This window comes from Anser brachyrhynchus (genome assembly GCF_964034855.1).
Source record: "Anser brachyrhynchus genome assembly, chromosome: 8".
Lineage (NCBI taxonomy): Eukaryota > Metazoa > Chordata > Aves > Anseriformes > Anatidae > Anser > Anser brachyrhynchus.
This window is the reverse complement of record NC_137702.1, coordinates 8,945,080-8,959,337: the sequence shown is the minus strand read 5'-3', so window position 1 is coordinate 8,959,337 and position 14,258 is coordinate 8,945,080. Positions and strand designations below refer to the sequence as shown.

The following is a 14,258-nucleotide window of genomic DNA, read 5'->3' as shown; positions in this document are numbered from 1 at the left end:
GCAATTGCTATGACTACACTTCAGTTGAATGAGTTCAATATTGTCCCTTTTAAAAAGTGCTGAGCTCAGCACGAGGCACTGCTAAGTTGCCTGGTTTGTTTTTGTCTAATTTCAGTTTAGACATATGGCTAACCGTGCCTGAAAAACACGTAATCGTATCCAGGGCAAAACTCGTATGATTGTGTAGGGAGAGTTCAAGTGTTTCCCTGTTATTTTAAAATAATGTTAAACTGGGATTACACTGTATTATGTTCCTTTTGGACCTTAAATGTCCATGTGCATTTATATCAGCCATTTGGCTGTCACATCCATGCTTACTGCCTCAGTGAGTAGCAGTGAAGGAAACTAGCGTATTAGCTCCTGGAACAAATGGGGGCTTTTCTTTTTAAGAAGATAGCTGGGACATAACTTAATACAACTGCTCCCTGTTCTTCTTAATGGAAAGCTAAGTGACATGACAGATGTCATGTCAGGTGACAGATGAATGACTGTTAATGGTCTTTCAGGCTCCTGAAGTTTTGTAATACAAAAACACACCCCATCTTCTCAGTAAAATTGTCACTATATATTTTTGAGTGAAAAATACAATATTTTTGAGCAGTGTTAGTGTGATATTTTCTATGATAAGTAAAAGTAGCCCATATACAATAATAATATGCACACAGCCATCTGTGCACACTGCAGCCAGAATCAATTGTACATCTTTGCAACTGAAATATATACACAGAACTCTGTGACCATGTAAAGTGGGCATTTAAAGGCATAGATTTATTTTTTTTTTTTCAGTATATGTGATGTACATGCACTTATTTTGGTTCATCAGCACTATTGAACAGACCCAGTGCCCTTAAACCCACACGACTCTACGATGTAAAGTTGTATACTTACGCGCACTGAGCTCTCATGGTATAGCTCTGAATTTTTGGCTCTGTTTCCCCATGGACACAAATACATGCAAAACTCTTTGCGGTGCACATCTATTTACAGATTGCCTGGTGCACGGTGCGTATGGCAGATTTATGTGCTGTACTTTGCCCACGCACACACCTATGTTGGGCAGGACACGGGCGCCAGGTAGAGGAATATCTATATAATATACATATCAGCGCATTATGAGCAGCTCATTGAGTCCAGCGCAGTGCCCCTTCTGCTGCTTTTGTGCAGTTCATTATAGAAACATACTTGAGTTTGCTCAGTTGCTTATCCCAAAGGCCAACTTTTGATCTTCTCTTGGGAACCTGTCGCACTGCCGTGGTTTCTAGGTACCGCAGCCAATGTGTTTACCAACTCTTTTTCTCTTTCTCGCCCTTTCTATTATGCGTCCCCTTTTTTCTGCCACACAAAGGCTCTGTGCGGTGCTTGTGTGTGGTCCCCAAGAGATGCGGGCCCGGCGAGGAGCCGGTTTTCGGCGAGGCGCTGCGCTGGAGGATCTGTGAACCCGTGCAATTAGCGGTTTAGATCCGGGACCCCACGTGTGGGAGCGGGGCCGGCGGTTGTGCCAGAGCAGTGGGGACAGCCGCCCTCGGGGCGAGTGCACCGACCCCTGGCAGAAGGGTCACAGACAGCCCCCGAGCTCAGGAAAAAACCTCGGGATCAGAGCCGCAATCTGTAGCGGGGTGTCCCCCCGCCCGCCGCCCCGCACACAACACACGGATTCAGAAAGGGATCATTTGGAAAGCATTTGGAAACATATGGGTCGTTTTTAAGTCAAGACTTCTTTAATTCACTGTGTTTCCTAGTTTTTCCTTTTTTTGAGTGGGGAGGAGTTTGAGCGAGGTTTCGGGGGGGAGTTGTTTGGGGTTGTTTTGTTTGGGGGGGTGCAGGCTCTGGCTGGAAAAAAAGAAAATGAAAAGAAAAGCGGAGGGCTGAGTGGTGGAATAAAGAGCGCAGCAAACCTACCCCAAAGCAGCTTGTTCCCAACTCATGTCCCTTACACGGAGATTAAAAGAACAAACACTCCGCTCTTCTTAATGACGGCATTACCAAGTATAATTAATTAGAAGGGTAGCAAAAGGAATCAGATCCCTGATGCTAATTAGTTTCCTAAAAGGATAATATGCTCTTATGTTACTGGTCTAGGTTTACAGAAATATGTCCATTACTGCTACCATTGCTAATAATCGGGTGGTAAAATAAAATACCCAAGAGACATACATGCCTGTGTTTATTTTGGTGTATATTTATATATATATACACATGCATGCATGTAGTGATACGCTGTATTTGTGCACTGTGTGTACAACTACACATGGTTATCACTTCGTGTTTATGTATCTATACTTGGAGTGTTTCTCTAGACATACATGCTGACAGACAGACAGCCGGGCAGAAAGACAAATATTTAGAGCAACACTTCTCGGCGGTGCTACTGCCAAAGGATGGAAGCAATAAACAAAGGCTCCCCCACCTTTGCCACTCTTGGCCCGTGCAATTAGGTCCGGGTTAGGAGCAGGGCTGCGTTTTCCTTTTCTTGGGCGGAGAAGTGATGGCCCATTAGGCCGGTTCGTGAGGAACTAATGACTGGATGGCATTGATTTGCGGAGGAATTTTTAGCTGCAGAAAAAGGTCGGTGTCCTTCAGCCGAAGATGGCTCTTAGCAGGCTGTGCGTATTTTGCTTAGTTTGCTCTGGTTGCTCTGAAGGGCTGCTAAACAAACGGTGGGTTAGCAGCGAAAACACACAGGCTGGGGATTTTCAGCAGAAAACCTGTGGTGCAAAGTTGTTATGATCATCACTTTACAGAGTGCCTTTCCTGACTCTTAAATGACTTTAGTGAGCTACCAAGTGAATTACTGAGATGGCTTTAGTGACTTACCAAGTATCTGTACGGTGCAGGGGGATGTGGCTGTTGGTACAAGTGCATCTGCCTGTTCCTCTGCATCTTTTGCCCACCTCCTTGTGTGCATGCGCACACAGATGTGATGGACCCGTGGATGTGCACATACCACCGAAGCCCACCCCTCTGTGCACTTACACCCCTGTATGTACCTCTGTGTGTGCATACATCTGTTTCACTCTTTGAGCACATTTGTGCCCAGGCTGCACGTCTGCGTGCCTAAGTGTGCGTAGGTAAGGCTGTCCTCATGCATGTTGCCAGCAGGAAAAAACCTGCCTGTGTAGCTCCGTGTGTGTCTATGCAGGTGTGTGCCACATGTATGGGCATAGACTTGGCATGTTATTTTTAGTCTCCCATCCTTTCGGACAGCTTCCCAAAATATCACTCTTTTCCCCCATTTCTGCCTCCTGATCCTACCGTTCCCCCAGGATTTTTCTACGGGACTCAAGGCCTTTGCCCAGTGCTTCTCAGTGAGCAGAAAGCAATAAGTGCAATTTAATGTATTATTTATGAGTGGTGGGAAAGTCTAAGGGGGTTTTAATCTCTGTTTCTCCACTTCCTTCCCAGCTGAAAACCATTTCACCTCCCTTCCCAGATATTCAGCTCCAGTGTGCTCCCCCGCCCCACTCCCATCTGCGCCTTATTTGTACAAATGTTCCCGTGTCTTTAGAAATCATCTTCAAAAAAAAAAAAAAAAGAGAAAAAGAAAAAGAAAAGAAACCCCCTTGCCAAACCCATATTGTACTTAAACATTTGTGAAGATTTTGTTTCTCTCAATATGGTAGCGAGAGGGGGCTCTGGGAGGGGCTTTCTTGGAGAAATGTCTCATTCAGTCTGCTGAACCCCCTCCTTGAAGTTTCTTTTCAAGGCTGTTGGAAAGTTGGGCAAACTGAAAAGCAAAACAATAATTAGAGATAATTGCTTGTGTCCAAACACAGGCATCAAAGCCTCGGGGGTCTCATTTGTGATGGGCCTTGGTGTGTGATCCAAAAAAAAAAAAAAGTAGGAAAAAAAAAGTAAAAAAAAAAAAAAAAAGGTGACCCTTATTTTATTTATTGAGTGGGGGAACAGAGAGAAAGTGCCAGATGGAAGGACCTCAGAGCAATCTCCAACGGCTCAGCCCTGCCTGCTTGGGCGAACAGGCACTGAGGCCAGGATAAAAGGGATAGAAAGCAGGGTCAGGAGAGGTTGCATAATTACCAGGGTGGAGGTAAAAGGGGTGAGGGGGGAGACGACAGGGGTGTCTCTGGCCCCGCAGTGGAGATCTGTGCAGCCCCCCCAGCTCCATGAGGCTGGTGACACCCCCAGTACCCAGGGGGCCAGGGTAGGTACCAGGGATGCTGCAGGATGCCACCCACACCAGGGCCCTTTTGGGGGGGTGGGGGGTAGGAGCCCTGATTTTCAGGGGGCTGAGTTGCCCCCTCTCCTTCCCTCTGAGCTGGATCCCTAGTGTGGATCCAAGTGGACCCGATCTGCCCCAAATTCCTCCCTGGTGGGATGCACTTCTGAAGCCTGAGCGTGGCAACCCCCAGTTTACCCACAGCAAGGGCAGCGCTGGATCTTCAGTGGTTTTATTGTCAGTCGGGGGAAAGGAATAAGGGGAAAAGGACGTAAAATGGGATGGTGGTGGTATAAAAGAAACCCCCAAAACCATTGTAACAGACTAATTCCCTAGGCCTTGCTGGGAAGATGCATTTCCCTGGCTGCAAACGATGCTGGAAGGGGTCTAGGCAGGGGTGGGGGTACCAGATGTAGCAGGACCCCTTTCAAGGAGGCGGAAGGAAGGCAACAGATGAGGGTGAAGGGATAAGGGGGGAGCATTCCTAGAGAAGAGGGATGACAGGGGTCTCTCCCTGGGACCCTTTCCTCTCCTCCGATTTTCAGAGGCGCTGGTTCACATGAAGAGGTGTAGCCAAATTTCTCTTCACCCTCCCGGTCCCTCGGTAATGGGCTTGTAATGACCTAAACGAGTTGCTGATTAGGGACAATAAATCTGCCTTTCCAGCACGGGTATCCCTCACCAGGGGGGGCGGCGGGGACTCGCCCGTCCCGGAGCAGGAGGTGCCAGCGTTTATTTCTTCGGGCTGCCGGGAATTTGGCTGCCAAGCTGGAAACGTGGATCTCGGCTTTCCAAAAGGAGGGGATGCCAGGGCTCAGGAGCGGCTGGAGAAGCGTCTGCTGGGGCGGCTTTGCTCGCCTCGCTCCAGGGACGGCCGAAAAAAAAAAAAAAAAAGGAAAAAGGAGGAATAAATAAATAAAGAGCAGGAAAGAGACGTGGAGTAAAAGCCCCAGCGGCTCTTCTGAGCCCGGCCCGCCGTGCGGTCCCGCTGCACCCCCTGCGCCCCGCCGAGGGAAATGCACCGGCTGCGTGGGAACCGCGCCGCTCCGGGGCGGGAAGAAAATGAAACTAATAATAAAATATAATAATAATAATCTCACCGCGTTAGCTTAAAACGGACGGATCAAGGCTTGGTGGAGAGCGACGCCCGGTTCGCGAGCGCGGTGTCAGGGTAACACTGCTGGCTCGGGGACGGGCGCCCGAGGGGTGCTGCCCACCCCCCCCCGCAGGTGCATGGGAAGGGGGCACCCATCGCGGGGAGCCCCGAGCGGGGTGGTCTCCCGGGGGAGAAGGGTGGCCGTGCCCCCCTCCCGGCGGAGCCTCGGGGCGCCGGCATCGCCAGGCACTTCTAATTAGCAAATAAAGATGTTGGTCGTTAGCGAGCGGCATCCAAGGCAGGCGCGCTCTCCCCGGGATGCTCGGAGCCGGGCTGCGGGGCCGAGGGCTGCGTCCTGCCCGCCGGCACCTGGCGCGCAGCTGGAGCCGGAGCCCTCCTGCTTTGTAGTTTTCTTCCCTTCTTTCTCTCTCCTGTCCCCCTCCTATTATTTTTTTTCCCCCCCTTTCCGTACAGTTAGCGAAATCCTCGTCATCCCGGAGCTCCGCTCATCGCCCCGACCCTCCCCACCGCACAGCCCTTCGCACTGCCTTTCGAGCAATGTGCCGAGTATTTTTTTCTTCCTTTCTCTTTTAGCATCTCTCATTTTCCCTCCTTCTTTCTACCTAGCAGCACCTTCTCACACCTTTTTAATTTTCCTATCCTTCCTCCACCTCCCCCCCCCCCCCCCCCGCCCCTGCCGCTGCCGGAGACGTTCGCGGGCTGGACCCCGAAAGATCTTTTACACAATCACATCGGCTGGCGCAAAATAATTTGCAGAAATGTCGAAAACCTTTTTTTTTTTCTTTTTTTTTTTTTTTCCCCGAGTCAGCCAAAGCCACCGTTAATTTATTTTTTCTCGATTCATTTCTTTCAGTGCGATCAAGGAGGGGCTTTGGATCGGGCTGGCTCCGCCGAGGGAGGCTGCCGGTTCCGCTCCGACGCGGTTTTTCCTTTATTTTTGTTTCTGTTACATCTTTATTTTAATTTCGCTGCGGTGGTTTGTTTGCGGGCAGTCGCGCGTCCTCCTCCCGAGGACAAACGTGCGGAGAAGAGGAGGAGGAGGAGGAGGAGGAGGAGGAGGAGGAGCAGCCCTCCCTGCCCCGGGGCAGCTGTGCCAGGGGCCAGGGGCGACGGCGCGGTGCGCCCCCCCCGCCCCGCCGTGCCCCGTGCTTTCCAAGCGGCATTTCTCCCGCCGAGCCCAGCCAGGCTCCGAAACCAAATCAGCGTGTTTGTGTCCCCCAGGGTGGGTTTTCTTTGATGGATGGCTTCCCGGGGCTTGTGCTTCCTACCTCGCCCTGTTCCTTCCCCGGTAACTTACACGCTTAGCGCCCAAACACACGGCTGTAGCTGTGTATTTGTACATGACACACATGACAAATTCGTAATTCATTACACGATGCATTTGTCGTGGCGATGAAATACGCCTCGTGTGTACGAGGCACATTATATACGCATTACATGTCGTTCGGAATTTTTCTATACCGTTCTACATACTGCAGAAAAAAATCGAAGTAAATGTATGTATATCCTCAATTTAAGTATAAATTTTATTACACGTACTTACATGAATTGTGTTATTCAATGAGAACAGAGAATGAGAATTTGTAGCATTGCCATGTTTGTATACGATGCACACAACTTAAGGTATTTTTAACAGCCTTAAGACGTGTCCGGGTGCATACGCACACGGTGTGTGCACGCAGAGTGGCTAAAACACGCTGCCGTCTGCGCGGGACTGTCCAGATTTACAGAAAAGAGCCCTAAATTCCTATGTATAGCGATACTTGCACGTGTGTTTGTAGCTCCGAGCGACCCGCAGCGGCTGCAGGGATCCCCGAAGGGTGGGTGCGGACACGCAGCGGGGGCGGCCGGGGGCGCTGCGGGGTGGCCGGGCACCGAAACGCGCATCCTTCCCCTCCTCCTCTTCCTCCTCCTCCTCCTCTCCCGGCGCCCCCCCGCTCCCCGGGGCTCCCCGAGGAGGTGCCGCTGCCAGCCCCGCACCGAGCCCCGGTGGTGTCCCCCCGGCCCCCCGCTCCCGTGTCCCCCCGCCGGGGGAAGGGTTTGGGGGCAGGGCGATGAGCGCTAAGCGAGCGTTTTTGTAGGGAAGGGGGTCGGCTGCAAACCCGCAGCCCCTCGTAAAAAATCACGAAATCACCAGAAATCCGCGGACACCCCCCCCCCCCCGCTTTTCTCCTTGCCCAAGGATGTAAACGCGGAGCCGCTGGTGTACAGGGAATGCAGGCGCTGCGGTGGGCACTTGCCTTGGGCAACAGGTTTGGTGGGCGGGAGGGGGGAGAAAAAAAATTTCTATTTTTTCCAGCCCGGGCAGGCAGGCTGCCGGCTGGGTGGGTCTGGGGGGAGCAAAAAGCTGCTCCTGCCGGGACCCGGCTGCTTTCTGATCTCGGGCAATCCCGTTTACGCTTTTGCTTGCCCACCTGGGGAAAAAACAAACAAACAAACACAAAAAACCAACCACGTGTCTCTCCACTCCGGCACTGCCTGACGCAGAGGAGAGCCGAAATCCTCTCGCGGGTTTTGTTTTAACCCACTGATGAAATTCAGAAAATTGGAAGCTGCATGCAGCCGGGGGACCAAGGCAGAAAACTGCATCGCCCATCTCCTTCTGCAGCCTGGGAAAATGGTCCTGAGCCGGCAGTAGGGCAGAGCCACCGCCTGCTGCAGTGCCAGCAGCACCGGACCAGTCTTCTTCATGTACAAATTTACACAATACGTATGAATATGCCACACAAGATGTAGCATATATAAAAGAAACAATGCACAGCATAAAACACGCACCATATTCCATATAAGACTGAAACTGCAATAGTGCAGGAATATAGGAATGTGTGTGACATCACGAGATACTGTGTCTTGTAGGTAAAGCTCATGTTACAAGCTATTAGTTAGGCTGTGATCTTAACATCATTCATAGTCAATTAACCCTTGGGACTAAATTATCCCACCCTCCTGCTGCCTCAGGTTTTATCTACATAATCTTTCAGCCCAAATACATCAGCTGTCTCTGGGGCTGAGGCACGGGAAAATGCTGTGTCCTGTCTCTAATTTATATATGTGTGTGTACTCACAACATACATTGATTATTTCTTTGCAAAGCTGTATTGTGTGTGTATGTAGTCACTATATATGTATACAGATACTATTTCTCTTTAAAACTGTAGAATTTGGAGGTTGGGAAGGGTTTTTTGGTTGTTGTTGTTGGGGATGTGCATGATTTTGAAATGAATCCAAAAACCCAGGAAAGAAAGGAAAATCGTTCTGGAGGGGAGCTGTAGCTGAGCCCAAGGAAAACCAGCTTGCTGGTTGTACGTCTGGGCTATGAGTTTTACCTGTTCTAGGACTGGGCAAAAAGCTGGAGGCTTCATTCTGCAGCTTCTTTAGTGACCCAGTGCACATGGAGGAGAAATCTATGGGAGCTAAGCCAGAGAAGAGAAGAGCTAGCGTGTCTTTTGGTATGTTGCTAAAGCGACTGTGATCTGAAGCCAGGGATGCACATTACAGTTGTCCTTAGGAGCCCAATTTTCTCTGTTGTAGCCATTCCAGGCTGTAGAAAGGAAACATCTCTTTACAAACGTAATGGGTTGCTGCTTTAGAGAACTGTATTTTCCCTTGGTCTCTGATACCTCTTCCTATATGATATTGGAGAAATCACTTAAACTTAAGTTTTCAAGAGAGTAGTAGTGCTAAGGGCATATGGGTCTGCATGTGCGTGTCTGTAAGTCACAGACAAACACCCACACGGATCCCACAACTGTGAATAGGAAACACATGCACATCCACAGCAAATCAGTTTATGTTTTGGGGAGGATATCTATGTGGAAGATACAGGAAAAAATAGAGTATGGGTAGACAGAGACGCAGCAACTGATCACAGCTTTAAAAAAAATAATAATTTGAGAAGTCAGTAAGGGAGATATTTTGCGAAGGCTAATCTATGCAAATTGACAGAAAAAAATCTATTCAAGTTAATGGCGTATCAAGCTGTAAAAAAATGTGGAGTGGAGTTTATTCTCTGCATTAGTTACACGCTATAATCTTCCGATTTCAAACTCTGTAATTATTTGGTCACTAAAGAGTTCTGTTTATTGCTTGGCCATGGCTTAAAGGTTACATTACGATCTCTGATGCTGGCAGCTTATAGTTCTCTTCTGATCACTGGTAATAGCGTGTACTTCAAAAAAAAATCCACAAATTATTTCTTCTATTTTTTTTTTCTTTTCTGCCTTCTCCTCTAAATTTAAAAACAGATTTCCAGCTTTTGTGGTTAGTTTGTACCAAAAGTGACTCATACTCATCAGACTGGACCTATTAATTTACTTGAATTGTTGTTTTTGAAAGGAAAGAAGTTTCTTTAAAGTACCATCAAGCATGTTGTTATTTTTTTTCCCCTCTCTCGTGAAATGAGGCATATTTATTTCCTCTTGTGAACCCTGTCCAAAATAATCAAAAACAAACTAGTGGGGGAGAGGGAAGGGAACCAGACAGTTTGCCAACCTTTGAATCGGAGTTGAACCTCTTAAAAGAAGGTTTGCGATGGGCTTTGTGCAGCACCTTGCTGTAGGTTCACAAACTTTTCAGGTTATTTTCTGCCATGTGGTGATCCCCCAGGGGGCTACGGTTCAGCTACATGCTGTAAAGTATTCAATGCTTATCTGTCTGATGGGCTCAGGAATAAGGAGTTTGTAATAAAAACACTTGTTAGATTACTGCTTTCCAGTCGTTTAAGGACTTGAAAAGTAGGACCATTTATCCTCCAAACTGTTGTCATCTAAGTGTTTGGAGATCTCCTATTTGCCAAGTGCAGACCATGGTCTCTGCTCTGAAGTGATTTCTATCTGCTTCTGCTTTCTGGCACAATATAGTGGAGAAGCCCTGCTGCCTTGGGCTTGAGCTTGCTAGGGAAATATGCACACGACTATTCTGTATTCATTTTGGTATTCATTTAGAAGCATGGTCCATCAGGTCTCGTGTCATGGCTCTATCCAACAACATTCATCACTGCTATGGGCCAGTGAATACCACAAAAATGTCCTCAGGGGCTGTGCCTTTTCCTAGGGCAGTGCCTCTTCCCCCAGCTGGAGTTTGGCTCCTGTCTCCCTCCAGTCCTAGAAGTGCTGCTGAGCCTTCTCTGGCATCGAGGTGCCACCAGCCAATCCCATAGGTGGCTGCTAATCCCAGGGAAATGCCCTGTACCTCCACCCTGGCTGCTTAAACCCAGTCTCTGCAGGTTTATTCCGTAAACCACAGTTAAAGAGTGTGGCCAGATAAAGCAGCAGCTACTCACACAGCTGTTAGCTGAGCAGAGCCACGGGGAAGCCAATAATGTGTTCGTGAGGTCTGGACTTTGGGGTTTTGCTGCTGGGAAGTGGGTTTTATTTCTGCATCTGGAACACAGCTTCCCTCAACCTTTTCTTCCTCTGCAGGTATCTCCCCTCCCAGAAGTGCAGGCAGCCAATGCACGGTCTCGGCACCAGCAGTCCCTTGTTCTGCATCGAAGTTTTCCTTGTAACAAACTGCAAAGGGTGAGTGTGCATCCTGGATCAGGACATCCCTGGCTTAAAACCTTCCCAAACTTCCAGCAGAGTCACAACAAAGCATCCCACTGACTTCAGTGAAAGGATGGGACTGGTTCCCGAGAGACTCAGGGATCCTGCATTGCACTGGGGGTTCTGGGTGGGATTTGAATCAATTGCTCAAATTAGAAAGCTGCCTGGAGTGAGCTGGTTTCAATCCCACCCCTTCCCAATTTTAGATTTTCATCTACAATTTATAATCACAATCTATTTGACAAGCTGGGGTTCTGAATTCAAGCTCTGCTGCCAAAGAGCCATGGATGGAAATAACCAAATAACTGTATGTACCTCCTGCACAACGTAGCGTGCAAACAGAGCACAAACACCCCAAATCTGTTGTTCTGTCTTTGATTTTGATTGACTTAGAAGAACCGTTAAGAATAATAATGAGAAGCTGATGACATCGCGGCCTGAGGAATGCACCACTGCTAGAGAACAGATGGTGCAAAGACATTTTTTGGAAACTTTTTTTTAAAATGAACTTGGCACCTGGGCCTTTCTTAGGATAAATGCTCTAACTTGGAGCAACCACAGCGCTTGGCGGTTGGGATCCATTGAAAACCAGCGATTTTGCTACAGAGGAATGCATTTTTAGGAAGATACAGAACACTTCATGGGATTCAGATTTCTTTCTGTGTGATAAGTACTATTTCTTCTTTCGGGCTTGAGAGTGCTCATCTCTTTACCTGCATTATAATTGGAAGGAAATTAACAATTCATTTTTGCAGCTCTAAAACTGATGTGACTCCAGGAACCAATTGACCAGGCTTTAAAGTAAATAAGTAATTATGAAGATAACGGATCATTAGTTTGACTTTCTGCTCTCTATTTTATCAGGCTTTATCTTTTTACTTCACAGTTCTGCAAGCTTTTCAAGAGGAAGTTAAATCAATCTGTAGTAAACTTAATCCTGTCGATACTACAGTGGCTCTTCTTGATATTAATTCATTAGCTTCTTATAAATAGTCATAGCCCCTTAGATGATTTTAGGTTGAAACAGCTGATATTATTATCACTGTGTTGAACACGACTAGCTATGCTAGACAAAAATATCTCATGAAGAAAAGCATCTGCCCTTGGTCTGAAGACTTTCAACGATGGAGTCCACCCTATCCTTTGATCGATGACTCCATGTTAAAAAAAATCTATGTTTTATCGCTTATTCAAATTTGTCTGGCATTTACTTCCAAACATCAAATCTCGGTAGGCATTTCTCAGCTAGATTAAAGACCCGTTCTGTACCTGGTATTTTCTTTTTCCAGTTGTACTTGGACATCCTAGTGAAGTCACCTCTTAATCTTCTTTGCGGTAGACTAATCAGATTGAGCTGCGTAAGTCTCTTACTAGAAGGCTTTTTTCTTTTCTTTTCTTTTTTCTTTTTTTTTTTTTTTTTTTTTTACAGCCCTCAAATCATATGGATTTCCATACCACTTGACATCAGTGGAGATTTATGCTAGCTTGGAATTTGGTTGTATATTTCAATTACTGTGAACATTTTGTGGCCTGGGGTGGAACGCGCCTAAGAGCATGACAGATTATTTGTAACATGCGTATCTGTTAAACTTGGTTTAGCAATCAAATAGGGTAAAATTCAGCTGCATGCAGATGATCAGTAGAAAACCTTTGTCCCATTAAACTCCTTTTTCATGGGTTTACGTTCATCTTAAGTGCAATTGAGGCCATGGGAGCAAAGATAAACATCAGCCATTGAGACAGATGCTTAACTTACGCACCTCATTTTTCATGGCTTTGGTGGAGTTGTGTTGATTTACACCAGCTGAAGACCCTGGCCCATGGTAAACAGCACAAGCGGATAAAATGGAGTCCAATCATTTGATCCTGGGTCAATATGGCAAGGGGACATAGTTATACAAGAGCAATGATGCAGGAACTTCAGAGAATCCTAGTTGCTATAGGGTTTCTGAGGTGGAATCTGGCCTGCTATTTTGGTCATTACCTCTAGTAGGTAGTTTTCCTCTTAAAATTGACACAAAGACAGAAGTAAGTGAAATTGAAATGTTCAGCTGATGGAAGTTGTTTGGATCCTATCCAAATGCTCTTCTTTGGTTAGAGAAGCAATCCAGCAAGGTTCTGAGCAGCCATGGGACTCAGTGGTGTGTGTCAGTGCCCTTTGCAGTCTTGGTTTTCCATATATGTGCATTTTCACACAAATGTTTGGGTACATTTTTGTGCATGTAGGCTTGTATAAGTAAATGCAGCAGAAATCATAACCATTTATGTTCAAATATGCATTGTAAATATGTACATTAAATACAGGAATGTGTGCAATTATTTTACACAGAGGGCTAGATAAGACTGATGCTATGGATAGGAATGTGCGTGTGTATAAAGCTGATGTCTGGTTGTGTATGCCAGCGTGATCAAGAGAATGTGAATAGAAGTGTGTGTGTTTATGTATGCATATGTGTAACTGGTGTGGGGAAAGACCACTGGGAAATAAATGATATGAAACGTCTGTACATTCCAGAGAAATGTTCGGATCTTTGAGGTTAAGGGATATGCTCTAGTCACAAAAATAAACACACTGGTGTAGCATGCCACTGATATGTGGATAAGCTCACTAAGGACGGGTAAAGTTTCAGTTTTCACCTCCATCTGATGGTAAGCAAGCTGCTTCCCTCACTGCCTCTTTTGACAGTTCAAAGTAAAATGACATTTAAAATAAGAGGTTAAAGAGCAAAGGAAAACAGAGTTTTTCTGCTTGAACTGGGGGAAATTTGATAAACCAGTCTTCCACAGATGCCAGTGATTTCAAAAGGCTCCATTTCCTTTTGATAAGGCTCCGAGAGAGTAATTCAGAGTGGGATCTGTTAGCCAGAGCTCTTAGCTGCTAAAATGTCAGATCAGAGGCTGAACTTTCCCAAAACTAATAGTTAGTTATTGCAACGTATAGCTGATTGTGTCAAGCCCTTTACAAAATCTTTGCACCATTTCCATCCTGCCTTTAAAATTGCACTTGATTCACAAGAATTGTCAGAGATTGTTAATTATGGAAGACTTGAAGAGGGGCTTATGCTTTAAAGATTGACCTACTTTTTCCAACCATTTGTGTTCTAACAAAAAATATTACCTTCCCTTGCAAACATTGCCTTGCTTGTACTCCTAGATCATGATGGCTGCACCAGGAATCCATTGGGAACAATATGAAGCATAGAAACACCCAGAAATGTGAAGGGTGGATGTTCTGACCTTTCCCCATTGACTGCACTGGAAGTTCAGCTCCTAGAAAACTGCCTGCTGTTTATCAAGTTTCTGTTGATAAATGTGGTTAATCAGTGGTAGCGAGATGCTGTTCAGATATAAGTAATGTGTTTCATCAGTGGCTATAATTGCAATAATAGGAACAACTATAGATTATTAAATATAATGTTAAATA

The 14,258-nt window shown here is 46.6% G+C and overlaps 1 long non-coding RNA gene across 1 annotated transcript in view; it reads left to right on the top strand.

Annotated features, from left to right (window-relative positions):
- Positions 1-14,258, top strand: part of LOC308199135 — a 201,208-nt gene that overhangs the window by 167,250 nt on the left and 19,700 nt on the right. Inside the window, exon 4 of the long non-coding RNA XR_013954410.1 lies at positions 10,712-10,810. This is a non-coding gene — a long non-coding RNA (uncharacterized lncRNA). The remainder of the gene's footprint in view (positions 1-10,711; positions 10,811-14,258) is intronic.